The 18209-nt window shown below is 38.1% G+C and overlaps 1 pseudogene; it reads right to left on the reverse strand.

Moving 5' to 3' along the window:
* Positions 1 to 6763: 6763 nt before the first annotated feature.
* Positions 6764 to 17323, reverse strand: LOC150012593 (peptidyl-prolyl cis-trans isomerase H pseudogene; annotated as a pseudogene).
* Positions 17324 to 18209: the final 886 nt, after the last annotated feature.

Raw genomic sequence — 18209 nt, forward strand, 5'->3', positions numbered from 1 at the left:
ACCAGTGATTCATGACGATGGGTTTTCAGAACCACTCATACAAGGCGCCACGATGTGAAAGAGACCTATGAAAATGCAGATAATTAAAAAAACACTTAATGCAGAGTATAGGGATCAACAGAAGAGCTGTAGAGGTCAAGATATTTAGTGATTTACTGATGCACATTTGATATCACTTGTACCAGCAAGAATTCACACTTCTGTATTGCAGGTTTAATCATCTACTTTGGCATAAGAGAAATAAAATTAAAATAGATTAACTACTTATGTTTACTATAAAAAAGTAGGGCAATTCAAAGTTGTCTTTTTTCATTTCTTAGATTTTTAAAAATTATTTTATTGATTATGCTGTTATAACTGTCCCAATTTTTTTCCCTTTCTCCTCTCTACCTAGTACACCCCTTCCCTCCAGCAGTCCCACCCTTCTTAGTTCATGTCCATGGATTGTGCCTGTATGTTCTTTGTCTTCACCCTTTCCTATATTATTCTTAACATCCCCCTGTCTATCTCGTACCTACCAATTATGTTTCTTGATCCCTGCATCATTTTCCCATTTTCTCCCCTTCCACCTCCCAGCTGATAACCCTCTAAATGATCCCCATACATATGATTCTGTTCCTGTTCTGGGTGTTTGCTTAGTTTGTTTTTGTTTTTATGTTTTTAGATTCAGTTGTTGATAGTTGTGAATTTGTTGTCATTTTAATGTTCATAGGTTTGATTTTACTTTTCTTAAATAAGTCCCTTTAACATTTCATATAATAATGCCTTGGTGATGATGAATTCCTTTAGCTTTATCTTGTCTGAGAAGCACTTGATCTGCCCTTCCATTCTAAATGATAGCTTTGCTGGATAGAGTAATCTTGGTTGTAGGTCCTTGCTTTTCACCACATTGAATACTTCTTGCAAATCCCTTCTTGCCTGCAAAGTTTTGTTTCAGAAATCAGCTGAGAGTCTTATGGCAACCCTTTGCAGGCAACTCTCTGCTTTCCTCTTGCAGAGAAAAACTAAAAACAATGAAAAATACCAATTAAAACAGTGGACAAATGACTTGAAAAAAAAACTTTAAAAATATACAGTACTCAATAAGCACATGAAAAAATGCTCAACAGCACCAGAGAAATGCAGATTAAAGACGCAATGAGATGCTCCTCACATAGAAATTGGCTAAAAGTAAAATAACATAAAACATGACAATACCAAGTGCTGATGAAGATGCAGACCAACTGAACTTTCATCCGTTGCTGGTAGGAATGCAAAATGGCACACTGACTTTAGAAAACGGTTTGTTATTTTCTTATAAAGTTAAAATACACTTACCATATGACACAGCAATCCCACTTTTAAGTGTTTATCTAAGTTAATTGAAACTTATATTCATGCAAAAACCTGTATACAAATGTGTATAGCAGCTCATTCCTAAGCACCAAAAACTGGAAACAACTCCATGTCCTTCAGTTGGGGAATGGATAAACAAACTACAGTCCACCCAAATAATGGAATGCCATTGAGCAATAAAAAGGAAATAACTTCTGTCCTGACAGGTGGCTCAGTTGGTTGGTGCATTGTCCTGTACACCAAATGGTTGTGGGTTCCACCCCTTCCGGGTCAGGGCACATACCTAGGCTGTGGGTTTGAGGCAACCAATTGATATTTCTCTCACATCAATATTTCTCTCTCTTTCTCCCTTCCTCTGTCTCTAAAATCAATAAACATATCCTCGGGTGAGGATTAAGAAAAAAAAGGAAGTAACTTTGAATGCATGCAACAATATGAATGAATCTTAAAAGAATTATGCTAAGTAAAAGAATCCAAACTCAAAAAGCTCAAAGTCGTACAATCTGATTTTATTTATATGACATCCTGCAAAAGGCCAAGCTACAGGGACAGAAAACAGAGTGTTGACCAGGAGCTGGAGGGAACAACAAAGGGCCACAAGGTAACTTCCTGAAATCATTAAAATGTATGATTTTTTATAAATATAAAATATATATCTTCATGGTGATGGTTACAGGATTGTATGCATTTGTTAAAACTTATAGGGTGAACTTTACTATATATATTGTAAATTACACTTAGGTAATTAAAAAAAAGAAATGGTTGTCAATGAAATAGAAAACAAAGATGAAAGTGACCAGTCATTGCAACTTACCTTTTTAAGAAAACTAACAGAATTAAACACATTCTAGTGATGTTAATAACCAGGGTTGCCAAAAAGGACCAAAGATCGAAGATAAGACATGTGAAGTAACAGGCTCATTCAAGGCAGCCTCTCTTAGGTCCCTGATTCAGAACTGCAGAAGAAAGAGACAAAGACTAAGGGCTGGGAAGATAACACCTAAGAGGAAAGTCAGAGGAAATGAGATCCTTTTCCCTGACAACAAGGGACCTGGAGGGTGATTTTATAGCTAGTCTTTGAATTTCCAAGCCTTCTTGACAGCTTGATTATAGCACCATTTAGCAGGAGTGGACAACTTTAATGATCTTTAGCACATTATAATGAAATTTATGGTTTGTGTCAACAGGGGGTCTTCTCTGAATGAAGAGCACTTGCAGTGTCCTGTAGAAGGCGAATGTGCCTGAAGTGCGCTGAATAGCCATATGGTGTGGAGTCTTTGTCCTCATCTATAAAATAAGCACAGTATTAGTGTTACCTGCAGTCATAGTTTTGTAGGAAGGAGTCAAATCACATGGCACATGAGAATTGCCTGGCCTCTAATACACGTCCATCCTCCTCTTTCCCAAAGTCATCCTCCTTTTCCTTTCCTGATTGAAAGCTGTAGGCATTAACATTCTGAAGGTAATTATATTAAAAAACTAACATTGTACTTAGTCTATGCCAGGTACTGTTCTATGCTCTTCATACTTATTAACTCGTGTAATCATGTCAGTAATCCCATGAAGGGAGGTATTCTTCTTATTACCATCTCAGTTTTAACGTTGCAATTGTATCTCCTTGTTGAGATAAAATAATGCTTTTTGTGGATTTTTCTCTCTCGTGCTCTTTTTTTTCTCTTAACAGCATTCTTTTATTTATTTTGCTTTTTATACTTGAAAATGTACTTTCAAAAACCACATTATTTGCAACCATAAGAATTTTGGTGTGAAGGAATAGTGATGCACATATGTTAAGATTAATAATTATAATTTCTACAAAGTTCTAGAGTTAAATGCTGCTGGTCTGGTATCTTAGTTTTTATTTTCTATGCCTCTTATAAAATCCCCCCTTTTCTTTTTTCATATTATTGATCCTTTAGGTCCCAGGTCAAAGTCTCCCATTCAGAGACATTTATGAAGTGCCTACCATGTGCTTTTCTTCGCTGATCCCCAAGGGAGTGTATTACTACTTTTCTTTGAAGTGTTATGGCAAAAATGAACAAAACCTGCCTCTGGGGAGTTCACAGTCTAGTTGCAGAATGGACAGATGTGCAATTTACTCAATAGCACAGTATGGTAACTGCAAACATGGGCAGCTGCAGGTTTGAACGGAGGCTGTGAATGGATCCAGGGATATACATATTCTCATGAAAAAGGAAGAGCAGGGAAGAGGGGGAGCAAAAGGTGAGCTAAAAGAGAGAAAAGGAAGAATAGCCATCTGCCAAGAATGTGGGCATCAGGAAGAGAGTGGGGGCCTGAGGAAGAAGGACGTTTGGGAGTAGGACAGAAGTCAACTCAGAAAGAGTTAAAACAGTGATTTCCAACCTGATATGCCGCAGAATCACCTGTATTAAAAAACAAACAAACAAACAATGCTTGTTTTCCATCCCTGAGTTTTTGATTTAATTGATCTGGTTGGTGAGGTTCAGCCACTGCTGTTTTTAGAAAGATTCCAAGTAGATTGTAAGGTGAGCTGGGGCTGAAAAACACTGAAAGAATTGCTGAATAGTGTGAGGGGCTCATGCCTATCCTGCCTAAGTCAATTTATCATCATTGCTCTCTCATTCATTCATTTGTTCATTAAAAAATGCTTATTGTGTCAATTACCTCACTAGACAGTGAAAAGTCACAACAATGCATTGATTACTATTCCCCTTCCTCCTCATTTTGGCAACCATGTTGAGAATTAAATCCTTTGGAAAAATGTAATATAAATCCAGATTTGAGCACTTACTATATAGTATTGAAACTTTACAATGTCTGCATATGGTAATACCCTGTCCTTGTTAGGTTGCATATTTTACAGGTGAGGAAAATGAGGTACAGAGAAGTGAAGTAACTGCCCAAGGTCACATAGCTAGTAGTCGGCACAGCTGAGAGGCACCAGAGCCGTGTCCTCTCTGATGCACCCACCTCCATGCTGAGCCAAGAGATAGTGCTTCATAAATATGTCTTGAACCCTCGATATACTGAAAACACTGTGAGCCAGATATCTTTAAAGCTTGTCCCAAAGGAATGCATTTCATTGGCTAGTATCAGTCACACGGCCACATCTTGTTGCAGGTGAGGCTGAAAAAGACAGTCCGACTGGGCCCAGGAGGAGTGGCCAGGAAGATGAGTGAACAGCTAGGCAGTGTCTGATACAGTCTTCTCTGATGAGATGGAAGTTTTAATGTAATGTAATCAATTATGTCTTTTTTTTATTATAAGTTGTGATTTTGGTGTTTTATCTAAAAATACTTCTTTTTTGTGAGGACATAAAGATACTACGTTATGTTCTTTTCTAAAAGATTTCAGGTTTTGACTTACACATTAAGTCTTTAATCTACCTGGCATCAACTTTGGTGTACGGTGTCAGGAAAGGATTACATATCTTCTCTGTATGTCTGGTATTCTGGAATTTCGTGATGCTGGTTTTTGGTATAGATATTTTCTTTTTTGCCAAATTCTCTCAATCTGAAGATTCATGTTCTTCAAACTCCGAGAAAAATTTTTGAGTTTATTATTTGATAAAAAACTTTGCTTTTTCTTTCTGGAATTCCTATCTGATATCTGATGTGAATTTACCTTTTATATATTTTATCTTTTCTCTCAGATTATCCATCTTTACATTTTGGAGTATGTGTATTTAATTATCATCATCAATTTAATACAAAAAATTATAATTTTAAGCAGCATGTTCTCAGACTAATATTGACAAAGACCGTTAAAAAAACTGATGTTACCATTTTGGCTGATGGTGTTCTGACAGATGTACTCTTGCCTCTCTGGACACTTCATAGCAGAGCCTGGATACAAAACTCTGTGTGACTTCAAACCCAATGTTTATGAACTCACGAACCTTTGGCAGGCATCCTCTGTGTGCAGAGGGGAGAGAATATTCAGGGGAGGGCAGCACAACTTGAGCTGAGGAGGCAAAGATACGGCACGAAGGCTTCATTGCTGCCTTCAGTTACTCACTCTTTCCTTCACTTATGGGCCATTTGCCACCTCATGTGCCACAGGCTTCATGATTATAAATGTTTCTAGTGGTCAAACACCCTCCGATGTAGCCCAGGACATGGGACATGGAGGGAAAATGGGTTATATATATTATTTCCCAACTGTTCTATGGAATTTTTAATTTTAGCAATTCTATTTTTAATTTTTCAAAAATTCTTCCTTGTTCTCTGTTCTTTTTTTTAAAAATAGCATTCTGATGCTGTTTAATAATATCTTGCTTAATCTTTCAGGAGATTTCTCATTTCCTGTATTTTCTTGTTCTGAGATACCATTATGTGTTTGTTTTTCTTGGTGTCTGTCATTACAGGTCTGGTTACCTGTAGCAATTAAGCATGAGCTGCTGGAAAGTAGAGGTTTATAGATGCAATATTTTCCTTAATCTTTCAGAAGATTCAAGAGCTCTTTAATTTCCTATGTATTCTTTCTTTATTCTGAGATGCCTCTATCTGTTTTTTTTTTTTTTTTTTCTTAGTGTGTTTCTATCATTACAGGTCTGGTTACCTGTGGCAATTCATTCACAATTAAACACGAGCTGCTGGGAAGTAGAGTGGGAATGCTTGGGCAGGGCTTACTGTTTGACAGTAATTGTTTTAGGATGATTGGCAGGGAGGTGGCCCCAAAGCTGGGAAACTTTCAAATGCCATTTTATGGAGGTCTTTTCTCTGGAGCCATTCAGTTTTTCCAGAGAAACCTCATAATTCCTGTCTGGAGGAAAAGGATCTGGCTACGAGGAAATTGGGTTCAGGCATGTTTGGGTATGAAACACTTACTGATGGAGTGCGCCAGATACAGGCTTTTCAGTCAATCCCACCCTTTGCTGTAATATTAATAGAAATGGCAAACCTTCACCTACAGCTTATGTTATGTCAGGCACTAATCTAATTGCTTTGCACTTTTAATTGCTTTAGTGATTGCTGTACTCATTTGATCATCCCAACAAATCTATGAGGCTATAGAAAAGGAAACCAAGGCCCAGGGAAATTAAGTAACTTGCCAGAGGCTACATAGCAGTTAAGTTGTAAAGCCAGAATTTGAACCCAGGCCCTTTGACAGCCTGTGCAATGCTGCCTCCCTGATAGAAAAATGCCAGAGCCTGGTATTTGGGCAGTGATAATTCTGAAGATCTATAAGGCTGTAAGCTCCATAAAGGCAGGGATTTTGTTTGTTCTACTCACCACTTTACACCCAAACCATAGCTCATATCAGGGCCATATATATATATATATATATATATATATATATATATATATATATATTTTTTTTTTTTCCAAAACAAAAAAATCGTTATTTACAATTGAAAAACACGGAAAATCTTGGGTTCTGAATCTGTGATACTTCCAAGGTCTCTTGATCAAAAGCCAACAGCAGGCCAGGAAGCAAACACAAGGGCCAATGCAGATTATCTTACTCAAGAGCATCACCCAGAGAAAGGGCAGGCCTACAATAGCAGAGACATGGAAGTCTGATTCAGTCTGACTCTGGACTACATCTCCCCACACTGTGAGATCACCACAGGCAGCTTGGGCTTATTGTTGGGGCCTGTGGGAACATTCTCAATCTTTCTCATCACTAGAAGTCCATCAAAGATTTTTCCAAACATTACGTGCTTCCCATCCAGCCAATCACACTTAGAACAGGTGATAAAGAACTGGCAGCCATTTGTACTGGGACTGCTGTTTGCCATGGAAAGCAGGCCTGTAGCTGAGTGTCTAAGTTTAAATTTTTCATCTGCAAATGGTCCCCGGTATATACTGGCGACTCCAGTACCATCTCCATTAACAAAATCTCCACCCTGAATCATGAAATCCTTTATGACCCTGTGGAAAGTGCTTCCTTTGTATCCTATAGGAACCCCATCTTTTCTGAATTCTCCAGTGCAGAACTGCCTAAAGTTCTCGGCAGCCTTAGGCACCACGTCTGCACAGAGCTCGATCTTCATACGGCCAACTTCCTGGCCGCCAATGCTGACATCAAAGAGCACCACAGGGTTTACAGGGCTCGAATTCGCCACGGCTCCGACCCGGGAGTAGAAGGGAGGAGCGCGAGGTTCAGGCGAACCTACTATCAGTGCCGTGGTGCAGTAGGGCCGTATGTTTTTCTGATACGAATGAACATATGATGCCTTTCGTACAGAAATGGCACTTGCCTGTCAGCGGAGTGGGCTCACTTAAGGAAGGTGTGGTGTGTGTTCAGTATCTAGGCCCTCTGTTTTCCTTTTGGCTGCCAGAAGTCATTTTTCTTTTTTGGCTGGGGAAAAAGAGTAAATCTGAAGTCGGAGGAGAGGTAGCCTGGGGCACATTTTTTCAGTAAAACTTCTTCATCTCTTCCCATAATTGGCTACTTTATTCTTTACTCAAAGATAGCTACTATTACCTGGCAAGTGAGCTTATTAATGTTTTTTCAATACCGTGTGCTATGAATGAACATTTCTAGCATTAACTATAATTTGAAGTTTGGGGAAATTCAGAGCACCCACCATTCCCATTAAAAATAAAGGTTTGAGTTTTATATTGTTCTGATTGAATGAATACTTCTAGCATTTTTTTTCCTTATAAAATGGCTCAGTTTTAACCATGATCATTTAAAGCCTGAATTTCCTGAAATGGGGTGACCTGAAGACAATGGAAATACACGTTTTACATGCTTGAATGAAAAAAAACTGGGCCTTTTTAATAGAATTTATTGCTGTTTTAACAGTGTACTTGTATCTTCCACTGAAATGTTTTTATGAAAATGGACCCATGTATAATCAGGACCTGAAGCCTTATTGACAACGTCAGTAATATTAATTATAGTTCATGGAGCAGAAATGATGACTTTTTTTGGATGGCTTGTTTGCAATTCCAGTCTTCTCAATGGCTTGTGGTTAAGGAAAACAGTATATTTTGGATTTTCTTTGTTTTGCAAGGATGTCTGCCTTACTTCATTTGGTGTCCCATAACAGAATAGCATGGACTGCGTGGCTTATAATAACAGAAATTTATTTCTCACAGTTCTGAAGGCTTGGAAGTCCCAGATCAAAGTGCTGGTAGATTTGGTGTCTGGTGAGAGCCCCTTTCCTGCTTGTAGATGGCTGTTTTCTCTATGTGTCTCTCAACAGCAGGAGGGACAAGAGAGTTCTCTGGGATGCCCCCTTTAAAAAAATAATTTCTAATTATTCAATTACAGTTTCCATACAATATTATATTAGTTTCAGGTATACAGTAGTCCCTCTCTATATCGCGGTTCACTTTCTCATGGCCTCATTGTATCATGGGATTTTAAAAAATATTATATTTAATTATTTATCGTGGATTTTTTGCTATATTGTGGGATTTTTGGGTACTGTATACATATGTTGTTAAAGTTACATAGGTTTAAGACTGTAGAATATGTTTAAGAACATAAGTAGTATTTATAAAAGTGTGGAAAAGGTTAATAAGGGAGTGGGAAAGGTTAATAAGGGACTGGGAATGGTTTATAAGTGTGTGGGGAGGGTTTATAAAGTCTTAAAATGTATAGAAATACTAAAATAAATGTTAGTTTCCTACTTCATGGATTTTCACCTATCACAGGGGGGTCTAGAGTATAATACCTGCGATAAGTGAGAGAATACTGTACACCCCAGTGATTGGACATTAGATAACTTATTAAGTGATCATTTTAATAAATCTCACACCCACCTAACCCCATATTGTTCTAATAACATACATATACTTATAACTTGAGAATATTATTGACTATATTCCCTATGCTATCTCTTTAAGGTGGGCGCTTATCCCACTCAGGAATGCTCCACCCTCATTTACCTAATAACCTTTTCAAAGGCCCCACCTCCTAGCATTGGGGGTTAAGATTTCAGTATATGAATTTGGGAAGGATATAAAAATTTAGTCCATGATTTTGGCTCTTATTTTATATATATATATAAAGAAAACAATTAACTGGAAGAGAGTATAACGTGTATAATGTGAAGGGGAATAGGAACAATTTCTTAAAACAAATTAGCAGACCTCAAGAATTACTTGCTTATAAATCACAGAAACCCATCCCATCTATGGTAATATAGGAAATGTTGCAGAAATAGGAATATCTGTGGAAGGTAATGGAAGCCTAGCACAGAGTACAAAGAATAACACAAACCAGAAGTTGTTCAGATCCTGAGATCTCCTTTCCTGCCCCCTTCCTCTCACTCATCACCCTCTCCCCCTTTTCTTCCTTTCTTCCTTGGACCTACCATGTGTCAAGCACTGTGAATACAGTGAAGAAGTAGTCAGATGTCAAAGAGCATACATTCTTGTAGAAGGAAACAGAATAAACTAGCCAAAGTCAAACAAAAATATTTAAAAAAATTTATCTATTTATTTATTTTTAGAGAGAAGGGAAGAGGGGGAGAGAAACATCCATTTGTGGCTGTCTCTCAACACCCCCCAACTGGGGACCTGGCCTGCAACCCAGGCATGTGCCCTGACTAGGAATCGAACTGGCAACCCTTTGGTTTGCAGGCCAACGCTCAATCCACTGAGCCATACCAGCCAGGCCCAAAAATATTTTTTAATCCTCACCTGAGGATATGTTTATTGATTTTAGAGAGAGAGGGAGAGAGAGAGAGAAAGAGAGACATGTGAGAGAGAAACATGGATCAGTTGCTTCCTGTATGTGCCCTGACGGGATCAAACCTGCAAATGTTTGGTGTATGGAACAATGCTCCAACCAACTGAGCCACCTGGCCAGGGCAAGATTATTATAAATAGATTGACCATAAAATTTGTTGCCCACATTTGAAAGTGAATGAGGTGTTATTAACAGTCACACTTGACAATAAGCGTAAAGGTGTCCTGGACACACTGAAATGTCATGGGCAAAGGACTATGGAGAGAATTAGAAGAGGGTAATGTGGTAATGACTGAGTAGCTACTCGAGACTGGGGATAAGAGGTGTTCTCATGTAAGATGAGACCTGAATGACAAGGAGCTGAGCATAAGATGACAGGGATGAGCCTTCTAGGCAGAGAGAGCAACCAGTGTGAGGCCTCCCAGGCAGGAATGAGCACAGAGCATTTGCAGAGCAGAAAGAAGGCCAGTGTGGCCAGTGTATTGTGAATGAGAGAATGGCTGGCAATGAGACGAGAGACAAAGGCAGGGGCCTTCCTGGCATTAATAAGGAGTTTGGCTTTGATACAAAGCATAATGGAAAACCATTGGAAGGTTTTCAGCAAGGAAGTGATGTGACTTGCTTTACCTTTTAGAAAGAGCCCCTTATAATGTTACATAGTTATAGTTCTTTAAAAAATTGTTTGTAATTTTTATTGATTGTTCCTCTGAAGCATTAAAAAAAAAAAAAACAACTTGCCTTCTTTAAGAGGTACAAACTTATGCAAAGTCATATCACTTATAGATCAAATGATGATATCTGGGATTTACCTCAAAATTAGAAATAGAGATGACACAGGTTTTTAAAATTTTTTATTCAATCATGAATACTTGTTGAATTGGGGTTTGGTTTACTAGTGTTTCTATTTTTGTATACATTTGAAAAAAATTTATAATGAAATATAGGAAAAAGAGACTCACTCTGGCTGCAGCTGTGTGGAGGAAGATAGTATCTCATGAGACTGACACACTACCTACTGCAGTAACAAGCACCTCGGAGACTATTGCAAAGAGCGGATGTGTGAGTTAAGATAAGAGGAGTCTACCTGGGATATGGTGATGGATGGGTGGGGTTGGTTGTAGTGTACACAGAGAGAAGAGAGTGGATTTGGGATACATTTTGTAGCTAGTGGCAAAAGGACATATTGGTAGACAAGTGTGGCATGAGGAAATGAAAAGATCCAACGGTAACTCTTCAATTTTTAGCTTAGCAACCAGTTGGATTAAAGATGTTATTAACTGAGAAAGGGAAGATGTTAGGAGGAGCAGATTGAGGTGGGGAGGGAGGAAAAGTTCTCTATTGACCATGTTAAGTTTCACATGCCCATTAGATATTCACATGGAAATGTCGAGTATGCAAGTCTGGAGCTGTGCAGAGAGAAACGAGAAATATTATATAAGACACCTCTTATGAGCTATATCTAGTACTATCAGACTGACCTGACCCAGGAGCCCCTGAATACTTGTTCTGCTTCTGCTGCTGGCTCTGTGTGGGCTCCTACTGACTCAATGAGGCAGATTTTGATTAAAATCCCAAGTATGCTGCTTGGGTCCTTGGAGAAGTTACATCGTTAAGCCCCAGTTTCCCGTCTATAACATGGGAATAATGATGTTTATGTCATGAGGTTGCTGAAAGAAATAAATCAATAAAATGCAAGGCCTGAGCACAAGGCCCAACTTATAACAGCTATTCATTAAAGAGCCTTGATGATTAATAATAACAGCTGGGAATCATTGCTCACATAATAGAGGCTGTGTAGTTGAGTGGGAAAGAGTGGCCTCCTGCATTCCTGAAATTGCACCAAGTTAGTAATTATCCACTTTGCAAGGGCAGAGGCTGACCCTGTCCAAATCTCAGTTCTGATGCTTCAACAAAGGGTGCTAGATTTGACATACAAGGGCCCCTTTCAAACATCCCTAAGTTATTAATAATCTTGGAGATGAGTGTTTGACAACCTATCTTTTATTTTGCTTTGGACATCTCACCCGTCTGTTAAAAGCAGTATATACTAAATCTCATTTTTGAAAATGACTTTTTTTACCCCCCTTTTTTGAATCCAATTGCTGAGTCCTTGGTAAAATTCTTGCTCTGGAGTTTGTTCAAAGTTCATGGGAACAGAATCACAATATATGATTCTTGCCAAAATTGCTAAGCAGAACTGAATCACAAGGAAACAATCAGATTAACTCAGAATATGGCACATTCTACAAGACAACTTCCTTGGACTTTTCAAAAACTTGAAAAGTAAAGCAAAACAAACAAACAAAAAGGGCAGGGCTGGAAGTAGATAGAATTAGGTTAAAAGAGATAAAATATACATGATAATCAATGCAATACATGAACCTTGAATGAATATGGATAGCTCTTCCCCTGAAAACAAGCAAACAAACCACCCAACCACAAAACAAATTATGGGACAACTGAGGAATTATGATTATAGACTACCTATGAAATAATATTATTAAATTAATGGTAAACTTTTTTGGTATGACAATGGTATTGTGGCTATGTATGAGAATATCCTTGTTTTATTTTATTTTTTAAGCAATACAGTTCAAATAATTAGGGATAAAGTATGATTTCTGCAACTTTCCAATGGTTCAATTAAAAAAATATATAAATGAATACATCTATAAGTATATGAAGATATATAGAAAGAAAGAAAATATTCTTTGAAACATGGAAATGTTAACAATTGGTTAACCTATATGAAAGGTTTATAGGTGTTCATTGAACTGTTCTTTCAGCTTATCTGTAGGTTTAAAGTTTTTCAAAAGAAAAGTTGAGGGGGAAAAGTTCCTGGAAGAAAACCAGCTGGTCAATCCACACATTTTCTCTCAGCAAACTTCAGGGAGGCACCTTTGAGTCCATCTAGTCTTATTCTCCCAGAGAGGAAGGGCTCCACCAGATATGAAAAGTAGTGAAGATATTTAAACCCTTGGCCAATTCTCATCTGGGAAACCCTCAGTTCTTTACAATCCTGCAGCTGAAATTTTGAATTTGTAGATAGGTGTGGAGAGAGGGCTTGCTCAAAAAAGGAAACCCTAAAACAGGTATGCATTTGAGAAGGTAGTCATTTTAAAAAAGCCTAAGAAAGTTAGGGTATCTTTGGTTTTCACCAGGCATTTGGCCTATTAAGCATCTGTGTACATTTAGTAGGAATCTTGTCTGTCTAGGTGATGAAGAATTAGAATTCCAGAATAAAAAGGATACTAAAATTTTTACCTGGAATTTCTGTGGAGAAATTAATATAACCATGTTATACTAATTGTATGTCTTAGTGAGAAGGAATTCCTTTTCAAGAATGGATTTATTAAGGACAGATGAGTCCTGCGATCACTTTACTTGGAGCTTAATTACCATGTTCCCAAGCAGTTTGAGATCTTAATGACTTGACTCCTTCCTATCCACTGGTGTCAAATTTAAAACCAACCACACAAAATGTTGGGGGCAAAAGTAGCCCAGTAAACAAACTTATTAATAGAAATGAAATTCCACAGGGAACATGGACACACACAAGTCAGTGGGATATTAAATTCCTCCGATAAGTTAACATGGATTAAGCAAAACTTTTTATAGTGCAAGTTCTTAGTATCAAATTTTGAAGCACAGCAACATCTAATAATATAATTATTTATATTAACCACTTCTAATAGAGGAAAACATTGATTCATTCATAAATAATTATTGTACACCCATTCTGTTCCCAATTTGGGAATAAAGCCAAGGATATACCTTCCTGGAGTGCACTCTCCCTTGACTAGGTGGACATTATTATGTGATGAGTTACAATAGAAGGACATGCTAAAAAGGAGTAGTTTGTACTGCTGACATGTGGAGTAGCTTAGATTTTGTGAACATTAATAATCACCAAATGCAGAAGTAATTTTTTAATATACTTAATGTTTTTCTGAATTTCTTCATGGTACAAAGATTTTGTGGAGGCTTTAAATTAATTTTCTAAGATTACTTCTTAAATACTGAAGGTTGACACCTTTATTCCCTTGCCCCAGATAGGGTGATTGACAGGATGGATGTCTGTGCAGGTGATACTAGGTGGAAAGTATGCATGGGGCATTGTTCACAATCCTCCATTCTGTCAGCATGGCAAAGTCATTGATGGTAATGATACTAGTGTTAGATTATAGAATTCAAGTCCAGATTTTGCCACTTGGTAGCTGGGTGGTCTTGGGTAAGTAACTTAATTTTTCTAAGCCCAGCTTCCTCAGCTGTAAATGGGGATAATAATAGTATACCCCTCCTTGATGTACTTTACTCTTTTCTTCCTTCCTTCCTTCCTTCCTTCCTTTCCTTTTTTCTTTTCTTCCCTTTTCTTCCCTTTTCTTTTCTTTTCTAAATGAGATCATGCAGGTTAAAGTGCTTGGCAAAAAGTAAGTCTTCAACAGATTTTAATTATTTTATGGTTACTTTAATTATTATGTCTATTACGTTGTGTGGTCATTTATAACCTCTCCTTCTCTGGGCATGCTCACTTGCTCTTTATTCTTTTTTCCCAAGTTAAATGCAGGCAGATACCTGATTTTACACCAAATGCATTCATCATCTAGTCTTGTATGTATAGTAATCAAGGTGGGATTTTATTCTCAAAGAGGTCAAAAAACATAAGATTTTAGCTGCAGTATGAAAAGTCAAATGTGATGCAGGGAAGGAGGTTTAAGGGTATCAGAGATTGATACATGAAAGCATAGGCTGTTTAAAAGGCAAATGTACATAATTGAGAACTAGTCTTTCCCTTAAATGAACATCTGGGTTGATTGCACAAAGGTTAATACATTCATGAGACCAGCTAGTGCCAGCTACTTATGAGTTCACTAGTAATTTTTCTAGTGACTCTGGAAAATCCACATCTTCTCACTTAAAAAAAAAAGAATTCTGGGAAGTGTGACAGAGATGATAGGTGTCCCAATATTCATTTCTCCCTTCTTTTTTATTAGAGAACCCTGGTTTTCAGTTGGATCTATAGCTCCTCAGAATATGGACTACATTTCCCAGGCTTCTTTGTGGCTAGGTATGGTCATGTGACTAAATTCTAGCCATAGGGCTGAGGAGACAGGTATACCGGAAAGGAAAGATGTGCTCTCCTTACTTTCTCCATTCTATAAGCCAAGATGCAGGTGTTGTAGTGAGCTACCTGGAACATGCAGATGAAAGTAATGTCCTAAGAAATTTGGGTTTGTGACACTATGGAGCGGTCATATTATGTGAGAGAGAAATTAACTTCTATTTTGTTTAAGTCATGGTTACCCAGCTTCTCTTACTGCAATCATGTCCACATCATAAATAATACAGGCAGGAATGCATACGGTGGCAGAATTGTCTCACCAGGGCCCTCTCCCAATTCTCTTCTTTGTGGCTTGAATCCTGGGAAAAATGCTGGAGTGTGGGTTGTTTTCTTATGTGTGCAAGAACTCATTTACTTGACCCACAGAGTATTTATGTTAGAGTGGCAGGCATTTTACCAGGCATATACATACACACACATATTTATATCTCAATCATAATTCTTACATTTGATAAATACAGTCTAGAATCAGACAATCTGTATAGTATGAGAAATACTATACGGCCAAATGAACAAGATAATGGGCATTTCAGAAAACCTGGGACACCATTTTTCCTCTGAACCCAGTAAGTTACACACGAAAGTAGAAAGATTGTCTCATGAAGGATGGGGGATGGAAGTTGACTTCATTTGATTTTCTCCATTGTTTACAGAGTGCCCTGAATGCCGGCCTCCTTCAGTTCTGTGTCAGGTTGCCCCTCACAATCTTCCGGCTCCTTCTTGGCACCCTCCCTGGCCCCCACCCATGCCATGCCTCCTCTCCAGAGGCCTTTGTTACCCCCTAAGCCTGGCCCTCCTTCAGCCCTTCCTGTGAGGCAGGCAGCCAGCATCACTGCCCCAGTTTCATAGGCAGAGCAACTGAGTCATTTTTCTATTGTTAATGGACCAAAGTTAACCAGTTAGAACCATGAGTCATTCTGAAGTTCTGGAACCGGATCCCAGTTCTTGTTCCTGGCACCAGTCACAGGGCCACATTACACTGAAGGTTCAAGAGGATGCTGGCCTTTGAACAGCCCAGAGAGAAACCCATTCGTGTGGCTGAGTCAAAAACAAGGATTAGCTCTCTCTTGAAGCCTGAAGGCCAGAAAAGGAAAGGGAGAAACTATTGGTGTAACATCATTATCATACCAAAAGGATTCTTAATGGCTCTCAAAATGTTTCACAAATTCTCTTGTTGCTTAGTGCTAGGTTTTTAGATAGAAAGATATCTCTTTTATTTTTAATTTTTTTTCTTTTTCTTTTTTAATTGAATTTATTAGGGTACAGGTTTCAAGTGTACAACTCAATAAAACACGCCCCCCCCCCCCCCCCCCCCCCGTTTATCCCCTCTTTGCCCACCCACTCTCCCTCTGGCTATCATGGCACTGTTGTCTGTGTCTATGTGTTATGCATACACGTTTTATGTGTGGTTTGTTTTTTTTTTTGCTTAATCCCTTCACTGTCTTTCATCCAGTTCCCCAACCCCCTCCCCTCTGACAGCTGTCAGTCTATCCCATGTATCCATGCCTCTGTTTTTATTTTGTTCAGAGATTCTACATAAATATTCTATTTGCAGTTGAAGCAATCATTTTTCTTCATCTTAAGACAGAGGCACTTATGCAAATTTAGGTCTGAGAGAAAACTAAATTTATTTCCTTCTTTTCACAAGAGAATCTTTAAAGTTTCTCGCAGAGAAAAAGAAATGAGCTTGTTCATGTGATAAAATTAGTAACAGAAGCCATTCCAAACACAAGCTGTTCATATTTAGTAGGGAGTTGCTTTTTATGTAGCATTTTCTGCATAGCTTAGAATTTCCTAAATTTTTTCCTTTCCTTGTGTTTTTCCTTGCATCTCATGTCACCCTATTTGTTCACCCCTTCACCCACCCTCCCAGTTAAGTTGATGAGTGGTACAGGGTGTGTCTTCGGTAGTAACTCAGGATTCAACAGTAGCTACAGCATGAGTTTGAAGGCAAGTTATAGATTTTGTACATTAAACTTGGTGATTATATCTTTTGGGGAAAGTGTGGAAGGCAGAAACAAGATTTTTTAATGGTAATCCAGGAACCCTGAAAGTTGTCTTTCTTAAAATTATCACCCTTGTGTCTATGCCCTTAAAATTATCACCCTTGTGCCTCCAGACTCCTGGAGTCAGGATCCTCAAAGATGAATCCTGAGAATCTGCAATGCACAAATCTTCCAGGTGGATTTTATCTCCACTAAAAGCTGCAGGGTGCCTGCTCTGAGGGTCCATGGTTGGTGAAGCCCCTCAGTGTGTAGGTGGTGTGTGAATGTGTGTGTGTTTTTATGAGGGAGAAAAGAGGTCTTTGACCCTGGAAATGCTTAAGGATCTATGCGAAGAATAAATATAGGGGGGGAAAAAAGCCCAATCTAACTTATTAGTGAACTGCATAATAAAAGTTAAAACAGGAAGATTATGGCTTTGTACCCATAGATTAAAAACAAATATTTTATTTATTTATTTTTAGAAAGAGGGGAAGGGAGGAAGAGAGAGAGGGAGAGAAACATCTATGTGAGAGAAGCATTGATTAGTTGCCTCTTGAATGTGCCCCCGACTGACAGTGGGGACTGAACTCGCAAGGCAAGCATGAGCCCTGACCAGGAAGAACTAGTCACCTTTCACTTTGCGGGATGATGCCCAACCAACTGAGTCACACCAGTCATGGCTGCACCCACAAATTTTGGAAAAACCTGACAGTGGTAGGCAAAGACATAGAAAAGTAGGAATTCTCCATTTTCAAGTAAATACAAACTCCTGAACATATGAGCATGATTTGTTTAAGGTTATTTTATGAGATATTGTTTAAAATTACCCCAAAATGGAAATATCCACCAATAGGGAAGTAAATAAAATGTAATGTAATCAATGATACATTACTATAAATTAAATATAAGGAATTATCTGAATATATATTAATAATAATGGAAATAATAATAGTCACTACTTATATGGTGTTTATCGACACTGTTCTAAGAGTTATGCATGAATTAACAAAAAGCCTTGATCTCAAAACATAATATTGAGTGAAAAAAATGCGTGATAAATTGATACAACATTGTGATAGTATTTATGTTTAGGAGTATAAAATAATACTTATATGGTTTGTCCATACATATGT

This window comes from Furipterus horrens, unplaced genomic scaffold, assembly GCF_987537825.1.
Source record: "Furipterus horrens unplaced genomic scaffold, mFurHor1.1.pri manual_scaffold_4, whole genome shotgun sequence".
In the NCBI taxonomy this organism is placed as follows: Eukaryota; Metazoa; Chordata; class Mammalia; order Chiroptera; family Furipteridae; genus Furipterus; species Furipterus horrens.